Source organism: Nematolebias whitei, chromosome 3 (genome assembly GCF_014905685.2).
Source record: "Nematolebias whitei isolate Nwh7 chromosome 3, NemWhi1, whole genome shotgun sequence".
In the NCBI taxonomy this organism is placed as follows: domain Eukaryota; kingdom Metazoa; phylum Chordata; class Actinopteri; order Cyprinodontiformes; family Rivulidae; genus Nematolebias; species Nematolebias whitei.
This window is the reverse complement of record NC_056500.1, coordinates 14,830,926-14,847,050: the sequence shown is the minus strand read 5'-3', so window position 1 is coordinate 14,847,050 and position 16,125 is coordinate 14,830,926. Positions and strand designations below refer to the sequence as shown.

The 16,125-nt window shown below is 38.4% G+C and overlaps 1 protein-coding gene across 1 annotated transcript in view; it reads left to right on the top strand.

The window, feature by feature from the left end:
- Nucleotides 1–16,125, top strand: part of LOC119430598 (cartilage oligomeric matrix protein) — a gene marked incomplete at its 5' end in the record, with an annotated part of 568,315 nt that overhangs the window by 281,058 nt on the left and 271,132 nt on the right. The gene's annotated exons all lie outside the window — the stretch shown is intronic.

Sequence of the window (16,125 nt, the reverse complement as noted above, 5' to 3'; positions counted from 1 at the left end):
TGGTGTTCCGTTAACGCTACCGGTCCAGCGTCTCCTTAGAATGGCTGTTGCCCGTCAGAAGTAGTGGCGAGGCTCTGTTCGACACACATTCACCTCAGTGGAAAATGTTATAATCCCATGGAACTCGGAAGAGCTTTGTTGTCATGCCAGGAACTCCCACAGCACTCCATCAGAACTCCAGAACTCTGAACTCTCGAACTCTCCGAAAACTCTGTGAGTCTCTGAGTCTGTGTCCACCAGGAAGTACTGACCTTTTAAAGACTCTTTCCCGGTTCACTTTTTGGGATTTTTCATTGGTCAGGATCGACCAGAAGGGGTGTGTTTTTGTGACGTAAGGGGTTAGAGACAGCGAGAATTGTTATGAGACAGCTCAGAAATGTTCTCAGAGACCGAGAGGATTCTGTTTTGACGTGTCTAAGAAACAGGTGCAAAACATCTCTATTTACGTCTGAGAGGATTCTAAAACATGACAGTTTTAACATAACAACTTGTTTTTCGTTTGAGTCCAACCTTGGAACGCACACACTTGCTCATTCAAAAGCAGAAATCAGAAACTGCATAAACTTTGTAACAGCATTTAACATGAGAATAAAATCATTACTCAGTTAATAAAATTGATTAGTTCACTGCAACATCTAAAATGGTTTGAACTAAGACACTTTGATTATCAACATTTGTAAGATAGTAATGATAATAAAAAGAGAGTGTTCTTTTCACTTGAATCTTCAAGAAAGAAAGTCTCAGGATGGGTGAACCTGTATTTATGGAGTCAAATACATGAAATGACAGCTTCTGTCCCACAAGGTTCTAAAGGTCAAGAGTTTTGACCTTAGACTGGGTTTCGACGTAGGCTTAGTCCACTACACTAACATGCATGTTTTTGGTCTGTGGGAGGAAACCGGAGTACCCAGAGAAAACCCACGCATGCACGGAGAGAACATGCAAAATGCACCCAGAAAGGCCCCCAGACCAGGATTCATTCCAGTGACCTTCTCACTGACAGGCAGCAGCTCTACCAACTGAGCCACCGTGTTGCCTTAAAATGAGATTTTCCATAACTTTATTTTAGCAGTTATGGTTTGCAAATGCAAAGCAGAAAATTACATTTCAGACTGTTGATGATGATAAAGTGAAGAGCATCAAAGTAAATTCAGAAATTGCTGAAAAATGTGCTTATTCCAGAGAAATGGTTTGAATGAGATGAAGGAAATACAAACTATTACTAGTAGAAATTAAGGAGGTCAGTTTGCCTCTCAAAGACTTTTTAACAAGTACAACAAGCATTTTAATTGTTGCATCTCTTTCATTAAGTATGACTGGAATGTAAAAATGACAACTTATCACTCGTAATGTTATAAATTTAAAATAGCAACAAATAGAAAGTTGTACCGGTCATTGCTAAAGCATACAGGACAGTTTCCTGTTTGTAACATTTTAGTGTCTACAATGAGATTCCCAGCATTTTGAATTAACTTAAACCTTATATTTACACACATATGACACTGACCCTAAACAAAAGTACAACTTATCTGAACACTGACCTCTGATAATCCTTGCTTTTCTTTCTTTCTTCCATATTTTGGGCTTGAGATGGCAATTTAGAAACTTACCAATCATATCACCGTATTAGATTGTGGCAATGTCTAAATGTATTTGAGAATGCACCAACTAATACAGAAAACAACAGTAATGTAAATTTGTAAACAGGATTGAAAGAGTTAGGGCTTTTTGTGGAGTTGTCATATATATTAAATTATATTTTTTAATGGTGTTCTACACAGTGTTTTTTGTTGCGCTTTAGTAAAAAGGAGTGTGTGAGTCTGTGTGTGTGTTGGGGTTCCAAAGCTGCATGACACATTATAAAAGCTGGAACAGTGCCTCGGCCTGTTAACGGTAAAGGAAATGGTGATGTGATAGACAAGCTAATGCATATTAAGCACAACAGTATTACTGGCAAATACCGTCACTAGTCTTTTTGTGTGAGAAGCTTTAATGGATATTTGATTAAGTCATCAATTAGCACCCCACAAACAAACAAATCAAAAGAGTAAAGACAGGCAATTTCTCACCGCTGCTAGCACAGTAAGGAAAGGAGGAAATGGAAAGAGCGTGTATGGAGAGGTGCTGGATTTGGGCAACATTAAATAAATGGTATGAAATGAATGTTTTTGGTCCAACATATTTTTATTAATCACTTAATAGATTAGTCACTCCTACAATTTGTGATGTAATTTTTTTTCTTTTGGCTTTTCCCTCTTTAGGGGTTGGCACAGCATGTCATCTTCTTCCATCTCACTCTGTCCTCTGCATCCTCTGTCCTCACTCCAACTACCTCCATGTCCTCCCTAACTGCATCTTCATATCTTCTCTTTGGCCTTTCTCTTTGTCTTTTTTCCTGGCAGCTGCATTTCTAACATCCTTCTACCAATTTACCCACTGTTTCTCCTCTGGACATGTCCAAACCATCACAGTCTGATCTCTAACTTTATCTCCCAGTTGTTCAACCTGTGCTGTACCTCTGATGATCTCATTCCTAATCTTATCCATCCTTGTCACTCCTAAGAAGAACCTCAACATCTACATTTCTGCCACTTCCAGTTCTTTTTCCTATCTTTTTATCAATACCACTGTCTCCAGACCATACAACATAATTGGTGTCACCTCTGTCTTGTAAACTTTTCCTTTGACATTTGCTGCCACCCTTTTGTCGCAAATTATTCCTGAAACTTTTCTCCATCCACTCCATACTGCCTGAACTCAGTTTTTCACCTCTTTCCCATATTCCCCATTTTCCTGGACAGTGGACCCCAAATACTAGTCCTGCACCTGTGTGACCTCTGCTCCTTGTGGCCTCACTGTTCCACCAGCCTCCCTCTCATTTACACACATGCACTCTGTCTTACACTTGCTTACTTTCTTTCTTCTTCTTTCAAGTGCATACCTCCACCTCTCCAAGTTCTCTTCCACCTGTTCGCACCGCAGATCAAAATGTCATCTGCAAACATAGTTCATGGGGATTCCTGCCTGACCTCATCTGTTTGCTCTGGTGATGGACCGACTAACAGATGAGGTCAGGCAGGAATCCACGAAAGGGCTCAGAGCCGATCCTTGATGCACTCCCACCTCCACCTTGAAGCTATCTGTCACTCCTACAGCACATCTCACCACTGTCCTGCTGTCCTCATACATGTCCTGTACCAGTCTAATATACTGGTACTTCTATGCAACTCCCGATTTCCTCATGCAATACCACACCTCCTCTCTAAGCACCCTGTGAGATGCTTTTTCTACATCCATAATAACACACTGAAGTTCTTCCTGACCCTCTCTGTACTTCTCCATCCACAAAGCAAATATAGTTACTGTGGTGATCTTTCTTGGCATGAAACCATACTGCTGCTCACAAATAGTCACGTCTTGTCTAGATTCCACAACTCTGTGACTCAGTAACTTAATTCCCCTGTAGTTGATACAACTCTAGACATCACCTTTGTTCTTAAAAATGGGCACCAGCACACTTCTTCATTCCTCAGGGATTTTCTTACCCTCAAATATGCCATTGAAAATTTGAGTCAAAAAACTCACTGTCATCTTGCCTAGACATTTCCAAACCCCCACTGGTGTGTCATCAGGTCTTACAGCCTTCCCCTTATTCATTAGTTTCAGAGCTTTCTGAACTTCACCTCAATAATCCTTCCCAGCTTCTATGATCGCTACGCTTCTTTCTCTTTCAATCTCTTTACATTAATTTACGTTTGTTTTATTTACCTCAGATGCCCTTCATGACACAACCCTCACCATTTACCTGAGCTTGAGACTAACGCGCGAGATACACATTCTTGTGCTCCCTAGTGGTTGGTTTACAATTTGTGATGTCATTACTGTATATTTTTCAGTTTATTTTTTTGACTACTTTAAATGCCATTCGTTAATTCATGTCCCACACCCATTTATTCTTCTATATACGCATGGACTCTTGTTTTTTGATTATGCTCTGTTCGACATAACTAAAGGTTATTAGAATTAATGTTTTAACGTTGAAAAAAAATGTAGTCACTTCATTAGATCAAAACACAGTTATTTATTTTAGTTAGTTTTTGGGCTTCATTCTTGACCTTTATTTTCCTTTAGTCTTGCTTCAGCTTCCCCACACACCTGGTCTCAACTCTTAACACCACAGCTGGTGTCAGTGGTAACTTGCTCCCGCAGCATGCATACTGGTTTTTCTCCTGTTGTTGTCATTTACTTGTGTTATCTCTGCATCTTCAGTCTTGTTCATGTTTCAGTTATATCTAGTTTCATGTTTAATTTGATTAAAGTCCTGAGCTCCTTGACCATCTCCTTCCTAAGCTCTAATTATCTGCATTTCAGTGATTTTCAACCATTCAACTCTTGACAGCTTTTTTTTTTAAGTCAATTAAAAACTGATTTTGGACGTTATGTTCAAGTGCAAAGAATAACAATCCTATTTACAGACATACTAAGCTTAATCTTGCAGATTTGGAGTCTCCACTAATCATAACTCAATCATTCATCCCTTATTCAAGTATTTAAACCTATTCCTTCAGTATACTGTATGCATTAATGTCTGTGTCTGTTTTTATTAATTTAGTCTAAAACAATAGATGTCAAAGTGTCATAGGTTAAACTGCTTTATTATTTTTACCTCTCAACTAACCTTCATTTAATCCCTTTTTCACCCTCTTTTGCAGTAATTTTTTTTTTTTTTTGCCTCATTGGTCTATCAGTTGTGTCACCCTTTGAACTATAAATAAAGATTTTTCTTCATTTGTCAGTCAACAATTAATAAATCATCTTGTCATTCATGCATTTATTCATATGTCACTTAATCAATACTTGCTACATTGCCACTGGTTTAATACAGTCACCAAAGAGTGTGACCTTGGCTCACCACAGTCACCCTGCCCAGGACCCTCATCCCTGGAGAGAACATTCAGCTGGAGAAATACAATGGACAAAGCCTGCAGGCATTTGACATTCTCTGACATTTCCCCTCCCTTTTCTCCATTCTTTGTACATACACCTACTTGTAAACACTATGATGGCTTTACACAAAAGCTTAGATTTTTTTAAACAATGGCTGACTGGGCAGCACATAACCTTTTACAAGGCACAGGGAGCAAAATACATGATCTTTCATCTTTTGGATATCGCTTGCTGGTTCCACCAATCTTGTGCTGTGAAATGCTACATGCAAGAATGTAGTTGTTAAAATTTTATAAAGTGTGTGTATTGAACAAAGGAGCCAGCTTTGCAATGTGTGAACCATCCTACCACTTTGTCATACAGTTTAAATGGAACTGGCCTTTTGAACCTTACCAATTATCAATTAGTTTACAATGAAATGGTTATTTCCTTCTGTAATATCCGGTATCATTCAGAGACTAATTAAATTAGGAAAGTAAGATGCTGTTTCAATGGGAAATGGCTTGCTATTAGGATTCAAAGTGCAAACAAAAGACAGCAACACAGTATATGTTGCAGTCCGGTACTGCAACATATACTCCTTGTTCTTCTTGAGCATAATGCCTCGGACAGAAGGACACTTACAATGTGTGACAGCTTCTTTTTATGTATGTATTATCATTGTCAGTGATTCTTCCACAGTGTTACTCTGCAGTTGTTTAACTACAACTTGTTTATCTCCCTTTTCTTCTACACTGACAAACAGAAGAGTCTATACAAATGCATGTGCAAAACTCAAACAGAGGAAAAAAAAGACAAACATCTGTTGCTGTGCACCAACCATACAAAACCCTTTTAATTTGCCTGTATGATCACACAAGCATGGTAAGCTCCTGCCACATGCAGAAGCACTATGCACATTTATATACATTTTATATGCATTCCGTACACACTACAGTAATTAATCATGAAAGCAGTCGGCACTGTTGCAGTCATAATTATACTATCATTCAACATTGCAGAGGAAAAGGAAATGAAGCCTGAGCTGCAACAACATTTTGGCAACATTCAATTTCTCAACATATGCAGCATGTAATATTTACCTCAGTGCTTAAAGGAACAGTTTAATCAGTGAAACAAGATCTTGAAGTCTGTAGTGATCAAGATCAATTAATCCCAACAATTGACACTGTAAGTGGCGAAACTACACAGCTGACTGGCAACTTGGCAAAGTAAGCTTTTGAATTAGTAATCCTGAAGATTTGTCTAAAATTGTCAAAAATGGCATCAGAAGACTGATCACTTTCACGGATCTGGAAGAAAAAAAATCAATAAAAGAGAATGTGTAACCTGATAAGGTTGTCCGTTGTTGTACAAACTGATCTGACAGTTTACCTTTGTGGCATTTTATCATGTTGGTGTCTTAATTATCATGTTTAGTATAAACAGCAAAACCCAAAAATGCAGAACCAAACTCAGAGAACTCAAAGGTAAAATAAAGAACTTATTTCTTCAATAAAAGAAAACGAAAGGCTGACGATGCAGCAAAATTAATCAATAGAAATAAATCTCAGGAAGGACCCGACGGAACATGAACAGCACAATGCACAGACAACAATGAGAAGCAGGACAGAAGCTTTATAGGAAAACTGATGAGGGAGAAATGACAACACCTGGGGAGAGACAATGAGGACCAGGTGAGACAATATTATGCTTTTAAGTATTTTAGTTAACGTGATTTTGATTGATTTTTAGATTAGGATTGCTCTAAATAATAAAATGATCACACTTACTCAACAATTAATAATGGTTTATTTACTTTAAAAATCTGATCATCAACACTTACCAGGAACAAGCTTTAGAACAATCAGTCTTTAAGGTTTCATGAGCATTTCGGTCAACCAAGCAGTTTCTCATGACAATTATCAGAGAAAATCATGAAAAAAAACCTGGAGCAAAGAGATAAAACATGTTATTGTCCATAAACTTTTTTGTTTTTATTTACTTTGTCAAGGATTTTGCTGGGTTGTGAGGTGGTGCTTTCATGATCTCCTATCCAGTAAGAAATTAACCAACATTTTGCTCTTTATTACATTAACTTGTTTCATAGTGCAGTCCTCTGATCATCGTGATGTTTGAGTATAAAAGACTGGAAGAATTTGGAGTAAGGAACTTATTTTAAATAAATGTTAAACATGGCACATTTCAATAAATAAATAAGTAAATAATTCATTACCCAATACCCTCTGCAGCTTTTTAATTGTGTTTTAGTTTCGTTCAAGCGTGCGTTTGTAAATTTTTTCTATGTTTTAATTCATGCAGGAGAAGGTACATAATTATCTCCTCTGAGATGTATTTGACACATTTGCATTTTAAGAGTCAATTTAAATGTCAAATGAGTGTAAATGAATCACATCATGCAGGTTGATTTCTTTGTCATGTCACTTGTGATTCACAAGAATGAGATACATATACAGTATTTGCACATGTACAATAAAACCTTCCCATGATCCTAGTTTGTGTACCCTTATTAGTCTAACAATTTTTAAAAGCAAATTGTCAATCACTGCTTGTATGGATCTTACATTTTGATGAGGCAGAAATCATTTTTGGTTTTATAGCTTTTTCGCTTTTAATATTTTTCATGACCCAGTTTTGAAGATCTATATCTCCATATTTTACTCTTTATATTTTGGACTGCTGAGTGCTACGTTCATTACATCCATTTTCACTTTTCATATCTCTTGCTCTTCTCTTTTTGCTGTACTTTTTGACTACCACTTGCTGCTGCAACAGCAGTGTCCCAACAGGGATCATTAAAGCTGCAGAACTTCACACACTTGGCAGGCCCCAAATCGTAGTGGAAAGGAAACTTGTTTGAAAACTTTGTTTATCCAAGACTAAAATACAGTCAAGCATGCAGCACGCTCACAGAGCAACTAACATGCCTGTAAGTCTACGACATTGGTTTGCCAGCTGTCCATTTGTCTCCAAGCAGTTTTATAAGTAAATATGTGAACATCCAAGGTGTTAACTTAGTCCAAGCTATGCAGTGAAGCTGTTCTGCTCAAGTTTGCAAGGTGTATCATGTAGATGCAAAGTCCAAAAAAGCAGATACAAATACAAACTGCTTTGCAACTTCAATGACTTATTTTAATCAACATCTGTGTCCTGTTTATGCTAATTTGGGGCAATCTATTCATTCTCAACAAGCCTTGTCCTTTTTGAACATAAATCCATTTTATTGCATCAGTGAGGCTACTACATTTATCCGTACTGGATTGAGCAACATGACCACTGTTTCTGAATCTACGCTGCTCACCAAACCATAGAAAATTGTCCCGATTGGCCGACTTGGCGCTTGGGCTCCCTGCCTGATTTGTTTTATTGCCCTGCACACAACAGACTAATGGCCCATTGCCTGCAAACATGGAGCAAATAGAGGCTTCTGCTCTTAATAACTGTCTGTGAGAGGAAGGTAAGGAGAGGAACAGCAGAACGGAGGTTAAGGCAGAAAGAGAGGAGGAAAAACACGTCAGCAATACAGGCTGAAAGAGAGGGGTACGGCAGATGGAGCGAAGGGGTGAGAGTGCTATCGAGAGACGGATTGTGACGATAAAGTGAAAATGTGATCGAGACAGAAGTGGAGTGTAGGAGGAGAAAAAAGAGACAGGGGGAACACATAAATGCAACAGACTTAGAAAAGTACTGTGACAAAAGAGGTGTAGCATTGACAGGAAAAACTACCATTATAATGATAAAAATCCATTTTTAATATAAATGCAAAGGAGGCATTGCTGTAAAAACCCTGTAACATCAAACAGTGTTAAAGAACAGTCTCAGTATATTATAGGGAATTTTCATGATAAAATGTACATTTTGCAGCTAATATGTGGTTGTAGAACATTTAGCAAAAATGACTGAGTTTAATGTTTTTGCAGCCATGTAGACATTTCTTGCTCAAGGATCTTTGACACTTTAACAGTAATTTGTCCAAAATCTTTGAGGTTTTCAGGTGTTTTTCATTCTATGATCTAGCTCCCATTAAAGTTCACTTCACATCTTCAAATATTTAATACTTTTTCATGATTTTCTGTAAGATGTGTGCTTTTGCTCATTGTTCTGCTGAAAGGTTCCCTTAAATGTTGTTTTATGAATCAGGGCAACACATTTTGCTTTACATATGCAACAATTTAAATATCAAATCAGTTAGTTTGGAAGCAGGTGGTGGTGATAGCATCATTTTCTCTCCCATACACAACTAAATACTTTTTTTTTTACTATAAATAACCCAATTTTCAGTATAGTCTGAAACCATTGATTCACACTGCTGCAGGTCAGCCTGAAGCTCTTATGTGCTGAGTTATCCAACGAACAGAGTATTTTTCTGCTGTAAAGACAATATTAACAAGTCAAAGCTGTGTAATATGTCTGAAAGTAGCCAATTTTAACTAATGTAATAACTAAATACACATAATTTACCACGAGTAAAGTGGCGACCAGTGAATTGTAGCTTAAATCTGCCTCTTATAAAAATCTGAACACAAAAAGCTTCACAGCTTTTACTTGTTAGCACACTGGGTGTGATGGGTCCTGCAGTCTTACAGCAACAAACAAGGTAGGAAATTATACTGTCACTGTTAGTAGTTAATCCAGCTTTGATAGAGTGCATAAGGTGATTTTACTACTTACAATTAACACAGTTTGCTCAGCAACAAGAACGGAGTGAGGACTTGTTATCTGTTAAGTGCCTAACACATGACAGACATGACAGACATGAGAACGTGGTTTTAGAGACTGCTACTGAATGGATATAGAAAACAACGGTGAGCTGGTGACTAAAAAGAAAACATTTCAGAGATGGGGAAGGACACAGAAGAAAATATGTCTTGCTAAATTAGGAATGTGTGCACACACTCCGACAGCGCCCACTTAAATAACACACAGAGCACACGGTGATAAGAACACTAGCGTGACACACAAGCAGAAGGACATGTCCATGTATGTTTAGACATGTGCAACATGCACACCTACACACACACACACACACACACACACACTCACATTTGACAGTGTCATAAGTCCTGTGGTAACCATGGAAACCTCATCCTTGTGACCATGGGGTTCCCAGTTCAAACCCTTTCATTCCCAGCATGGATAAAAGTGCTATGCCCACCTATAACACACGGACTTTGCAAGGCACCAAATCTTCAAAAACATTATGGAAAGCTGCTCGGCTGCAATAAGTTTCAATCCAGAATCAAAAGTGTCGTGCACAATCTGAAAATTAAAACATTTACTTTTAAGTTAGTAGAGTATTGCTGGTAACATTTATGTTACATAAAATGTGATGCATTTAAGGCAGCGCGATGGAGTGGTTAGCACTGTTGCCTCACAGCAAGAAGGTCCTGGGTTCAATCCCCGGTTGGACCTGGGGTCTTTCTGTGTGGAGTTTGCATGTTCTTCTCGTGCTTGCGTGGGTTTTCTCCAGTTACACCAGTTTCCTCCCACAGACCAAAAACATGCATGTTAGGCTGCCTTCAGGCCCAGGCCTCCCTTGCAAAAGAGATCTGTGATCTCAATGGGATTTAATAAATAATAAATAAAGTTAATAAATGTGATTAAAATCCAATGCTGAAATTTTGTTTTCTGTCTAATGTTCATAGTAAGAGTCATTTAGGAATTGTTTACAATAAAAGCATGTCGTGTGTTTCAGTCACTACAAAAACAACTTACTGATGTGCAAGGCAGTAAAACATGCAGCAGAAATAACAATAAGTTGTTCAGCTCTGTTTTCTAATGACAAAATCCAATTTTTCTTCAGAATGTTTAAAAGACCTAAGCTTAATCATTTGGACTGTCATCGAAGTTGACAGAAAATGCTGAGTCAGACTAATTGTGAAGTTGAATCTTTTGCATGATAATTTCTAGTTTAATGACATCACCCAATTGGCTCTGGGTGTGAGAGAGGAAGTAAATGGTTGTCTGACTCTGTGTGGCCCTGTGGTGCAGTGACCTGCCCAGGGTTTACTCTGTCTCTCCCCCAATGACCACTGGATAGGCACCAGCTCCCAATGACACTGAACAAAACAGTTGGTAAAAGAAGAAAATACTTGACCGGGTGAATAAATAGTCATACTTTCATTTAAGATTATAAAAAATAACCCAGAAAAACATTTTGGCTGTTATTTTGTTTATAGTGGTGCAACTTTGTTTTGTCTTCCTTAACATTTTTGTTAATTTCATTTTACATCTCATCTTTAGGGTGGCACTGTGGCTCAGTTGGTAGAGCTGTTGCCTCTTAGCAAGAAGGTCGCTGGATCAAATCCTGGCCCGGTGTCTTTCTGAATGGAGTTTGCATGTTCTCTCTGTGCATGTGTGGGTTTTGTCCGGGTGCTCCGGTTTCCTCCCACAGACCAAAAACATGCATGTTAGGCTGATTGGTAACTCTAAATTGTCCCTAGGTGTGAGTGAGAGAGTGAATGGTTGTTTGTCTCGTTTGTCTCTATGTGGCCCTGTGATGGACTTGCAACCCGTCCAGGGTGTACCCCGCCCCTCGCACAAATGGGCGCTGGCGACCCCCATGACCCAAAATGGAAGAAGCAGGTAAAAGATAATGGATGGCTACATGTTAGGCTGGTTGATAAGGTTGTCTCATTTGTCTCTATGTGTCCCTGTGATGGACTTGAGACTTGTCCAGGGTGTCCCCTGCCTCTCGCACATTGACATGGACATGGACACGAGTGACCCCCGCAACGCAAAAAGGAAGAAGCAGGTAAAGATAATGGATGGATGGAGTTCATCTTTATCTGGAAAAAAAAGTGGGGGGGCAGACTTAAAGAAAATCTACCGTCAGATGCTTAGCTCTCCATATTTAATAAATAGTAGGGTTGCTGAGTACAATTACACTGAGTATGGTGATTTCTAGTGCTCTAGAAGTGATTAGTTTGTTTCCCACTGAGGTCGTTTCAGGGTTTTCACTGGTTCTGTAAATATTTTAAATTGAAAGAGACAATCTTTTTAAGGCTGTTCACTGACAGCACATGAAAAGTTCAAACGGTGTTCATGATCAAGATTTTAAACCAGCAAAACTAATGGGGTTTTTTTTTTTAGAAAACTGAAGAATCCACTGAAGAGGCTTGCATATACATATATATATATATATATATATATACTATAATTATTATTTGCGTGGGTTTAAGAAAGCAGCAATGTTCCCTCTTAATGTATCTTTACATCTTGTATGTACAACAGCTTGCCTGGTAAAATAAGGATACACTGACTCATTGGAGCTGCTACACAGGCTCTGTCATAAAGCTACTCAGACAAAAAGGTCATCTGTGGCAGAGCTTCAAGGCAGCCACACATAGCCAACACACTTCTGTGCCTCGAGCAGCCACGCAGCTTCATTAACACTGTTAGACATTTAACCTAAATTTAGATGTGCAAACTTGAATCAGTGTTTGCACATCTACTTTTAAATTAAAGTAGATTTTCTTTCATTTTGAGACAACACGTGGTTTCCTTTAGCTTAAAGCGTAAAACAACTTTGACCAGACCCCTTCATAGGATTTTAATTGGCTGAACAAGTCTGGAACACTCACAGACCAGCAACATTTTACAACTTGAGTGGAGATCTGTTATGATCAGGATGCCTTTGACTATTTACTATGACAATCTAACAGGGGCTAAATTATGAGGCTAATGGAACAGAGAACTTTCCAGGTCTGTTTTTTTTGTTTGTTTGTTTGTTTTACCCTCTTTCTTACCCCAAACTCAGCTATCCCTACCCCTAAACCCTTAAAAGCAATGAGCAGTAAGTTAAAAAAGTATCTCTTTATCTGTAAAATACATCTACAGGAGACTATAAAACATGTGTGCTCTTTAAAAATCTTTCTCCCATTTCTCTTTGTCAGAACTGACTGTGACTTCCAGTGAAAGGTCCCTGTGGATATTAAGGTGTAGGGAGTTATTCCCAGAGCAGTGCAGCAGACATAACCCTCAGCTGCCATACAAGCAAGAGGTACAAAGGCTAAATGCTTGTTTCCACCAAGGGAACAAGAAAGCAGAGCAGACAATAGACAGTAGCGAGCAGTTGCTTCAATTCTTTTTTTGAAGTTCTTGAAAGACTACAAAACATGATAAATAACTCTGAATCTAGACATTCCCATCCTGGATATTATTTTTATAGCCACAAAGTTTTTGAATGCTTTATTAAGCTAGGCCACAACAAAGGTTTTTGTCATGTTTTGAGGTGTAAAGTGGTTGCATCCAGGATGCATCCAAAGCAATCAAGCAGAAAGCAAATAACTATTTAGTAAGACTTGCAAGAAGATAACCAGACAGGCAAGAGAAGGTCCACAAAAAGATCAGCAGGACCAGATGAGTAGAGACCAGAGAACATCATCTAAGGCAGAGTTTAGTCTGCCTGAGCAGATGAAGCATCAACACCTCTGATGATAGATGAGGGTGAAGTGTCTAGTGAAGCAAGGACCACTGACACGAGCAGAAACTCTAAGGATGGAAAGTTAATGTAGAAACAGAAAAGTCTGTACCAGTCTATGGATGGGATCATCTTAGCCATAGTACTCCAGGATGACAATCAGGTTGTAGGCACAGGGACCACAGGACAGACAATATTTCTGTAGAACCTGAGCCACTTTGAAATTTGAAACTGTCTGAAGTGGATCCAACGAATTTCCTTCAAGACTGAAGCTGAGAAAAGCTAAATGTCTGTGGCTGAGACGTAAAACCGTGCTGAAGTTCAATGTTAGACATTGAGCCAATGTTTTGTTACGTTGTGTTGTTTATTTGTCATATGCAGGTTAACACAAGATTAACAATGCAATGAAATGTTCAGGATGAGAAGCACCGATTTGACTTGCTAAAAACAAAAAGCAAAAAATAAATAAAATAAAATGCAATAAGTGTACAAAATAAAATACCAAAAAGCAAAAAATATATATATTTATAAGGTCCAAAAGAAAAATAGTAAACAACAACATGGTAAAATGTAATGATGCAAGGAGGATTGAATTTGTATAAATAAGTGTTTCACAGGTGATAGTAATGGTGGTGCAGAGGTTAGAGAACTTGGGACTGTGATTGGAAGATTGCTGGTTCAACTCCCGGTACTGTCAACATCAAAAATGTGGGTGGGATAGGTGAAGAACCCACACCTGCCTCCACCCTCATTTGCCCCAATCTGGGCCCTTGAGCAAGGCCCATAACCCCCACCATCTGCTCCCCCACCCTAGATATCAGCTCTCTGCTCCACACAGAGGACTGTGGTAGCTCGGTGGTCTGTGATTGCGTCAGGAAGGACATCTGGTGTAAAAATAATTGCCAAGTCTTCGTGTGACTTAGTTTGCTGTGGCAACCCCTGAAGAAGGTATCAGCCGAAAGAAGAAACTAAAAAAAAGTATTTCACAGGTAGTAATATAAGCTTAAATGCACATGATATATATTGCACATGACTAACATACAGTATACTTCACAGGTTGTGTGACAGGTTATTGCACAGGTAGTGAGTAACATTGAGATTAATTATGATGGTAAGGTAGTGGCATACATGATATAGGCATATGCGACGCATGATACATATGGCATGAGATATGACATACATGACATACATGATACATCCACACAGTACAGCAGCATTAAGCATATTACCTGTCACAGATGTAGCTTAATGCAGTGTTATTGTCAGTTGCTCAGTATTATTATCAAGAGTTCAGTAATCTGACAGCTTGTGGGTAATAACTGTTTTTGAGTTTTTGCGTGCATGATGGGATGCTTCTGTATCGTCTGCCTGAGGGAAGTAGATGGAAAAGTCTTTGTGTTGGGTGGGTGTGGTCCTTAATGATGCTGTGTGCTTTAGACAGACACCGGCTGAGATAGATGTCATGGATGTTGTGGAAACTGATGCCAGTGATGGGAATGCAACATAATGCTCTGTTTCTGCTTCAAGCAGGAGTTCAATCAGTCCTAGTGATTTATGTTACGTGCAGGGCCTAGCTTGCAGCAAATCCATCAACTTACCAGTAACCCTAACTCTCTTATAGGCTCCAATAGCCTCTCTTCACATTTAAGACGTTTTTACTGCAGTATGCAAGCTGTGGCGCTCCTCCGGGGAGAGCAGCCCTGCTGGGTCCGTGGTTTGGTCAGAACCTGTTGTTCTGATTTGAGGTAGCTGAGGGTGGATCCAAATGCAGAACAACAAAGGCAGGATGGAGGACAGTAGTGAGAATCAAAGGTTTTCATTTGCTAAAACAAATATTAAGCTACAACGTGTGTGTCAGTGGTAAAAATTGTCAAGATGCAACTGAAAACCAGGATGTATTTGTAAAGTAGAATAAAAACATATAACTCGGATGTAAAATGTTAGCTCTTTTTCTCATCACAACATTTTTGTACATTCTTATTATTCAAATCACTGGTTTTGTTGTAAGCAAAAGGGCAATATTTATTCAGTTGATAAGCATAATGAAAATTAAATTAAATGTGATGTGATCCGTGAACGTTTACAGTTTTGTATTACGGTGCAAAAGGTAGAACGACTGGTTAAAAAAAAAAACATATTTTAGGGTTTCATTGTCAGAACTGCATGTGCTGTCCTGCACTCATGATTTATTTATCCACATGAATTCCTCCTTTGCTCCTACGCCTGTTTGCCAGCTTTTTTCATCACTACCCTTCTGATGCAAGAGCACAGCTTGTGTCTCATCAGACATTACCATCACAAGTATCACATGAATCAAAACTGATGCAGTCAAATCTTTTGCTTTGATTCATTATTTCTAGCCTGAAGTCAAACTCACATTACTTAAGATGATTTATGTATGTTAGATATTGGGAAAAAAATCTTAAATAGTTTGAAGTTGAAGCAATATGTCTGATGATCAGGCAACCAGATTTGACCATTTATGTTTGCAGACTTGTGTTTTCAACATGTTCAAAGTTTGATAACATTTAAATAATTCCTCTAACAACGATATAAAAAGTAATGTTTAATTATTTCATTGCAAGAATTATTAAGAATGATTTTAATAATATAGTTATTATTGATAGTATAAATATAAATATGCAGTAGTCCCTCGTTTATCATGGGGGGATCTGTACCCTGAAGACCCATGATAAGTGAAAAATTGCAAAGTAGGAACGTAGTACAAGTAGTAAGCAGTAGTTTACGTTATATAT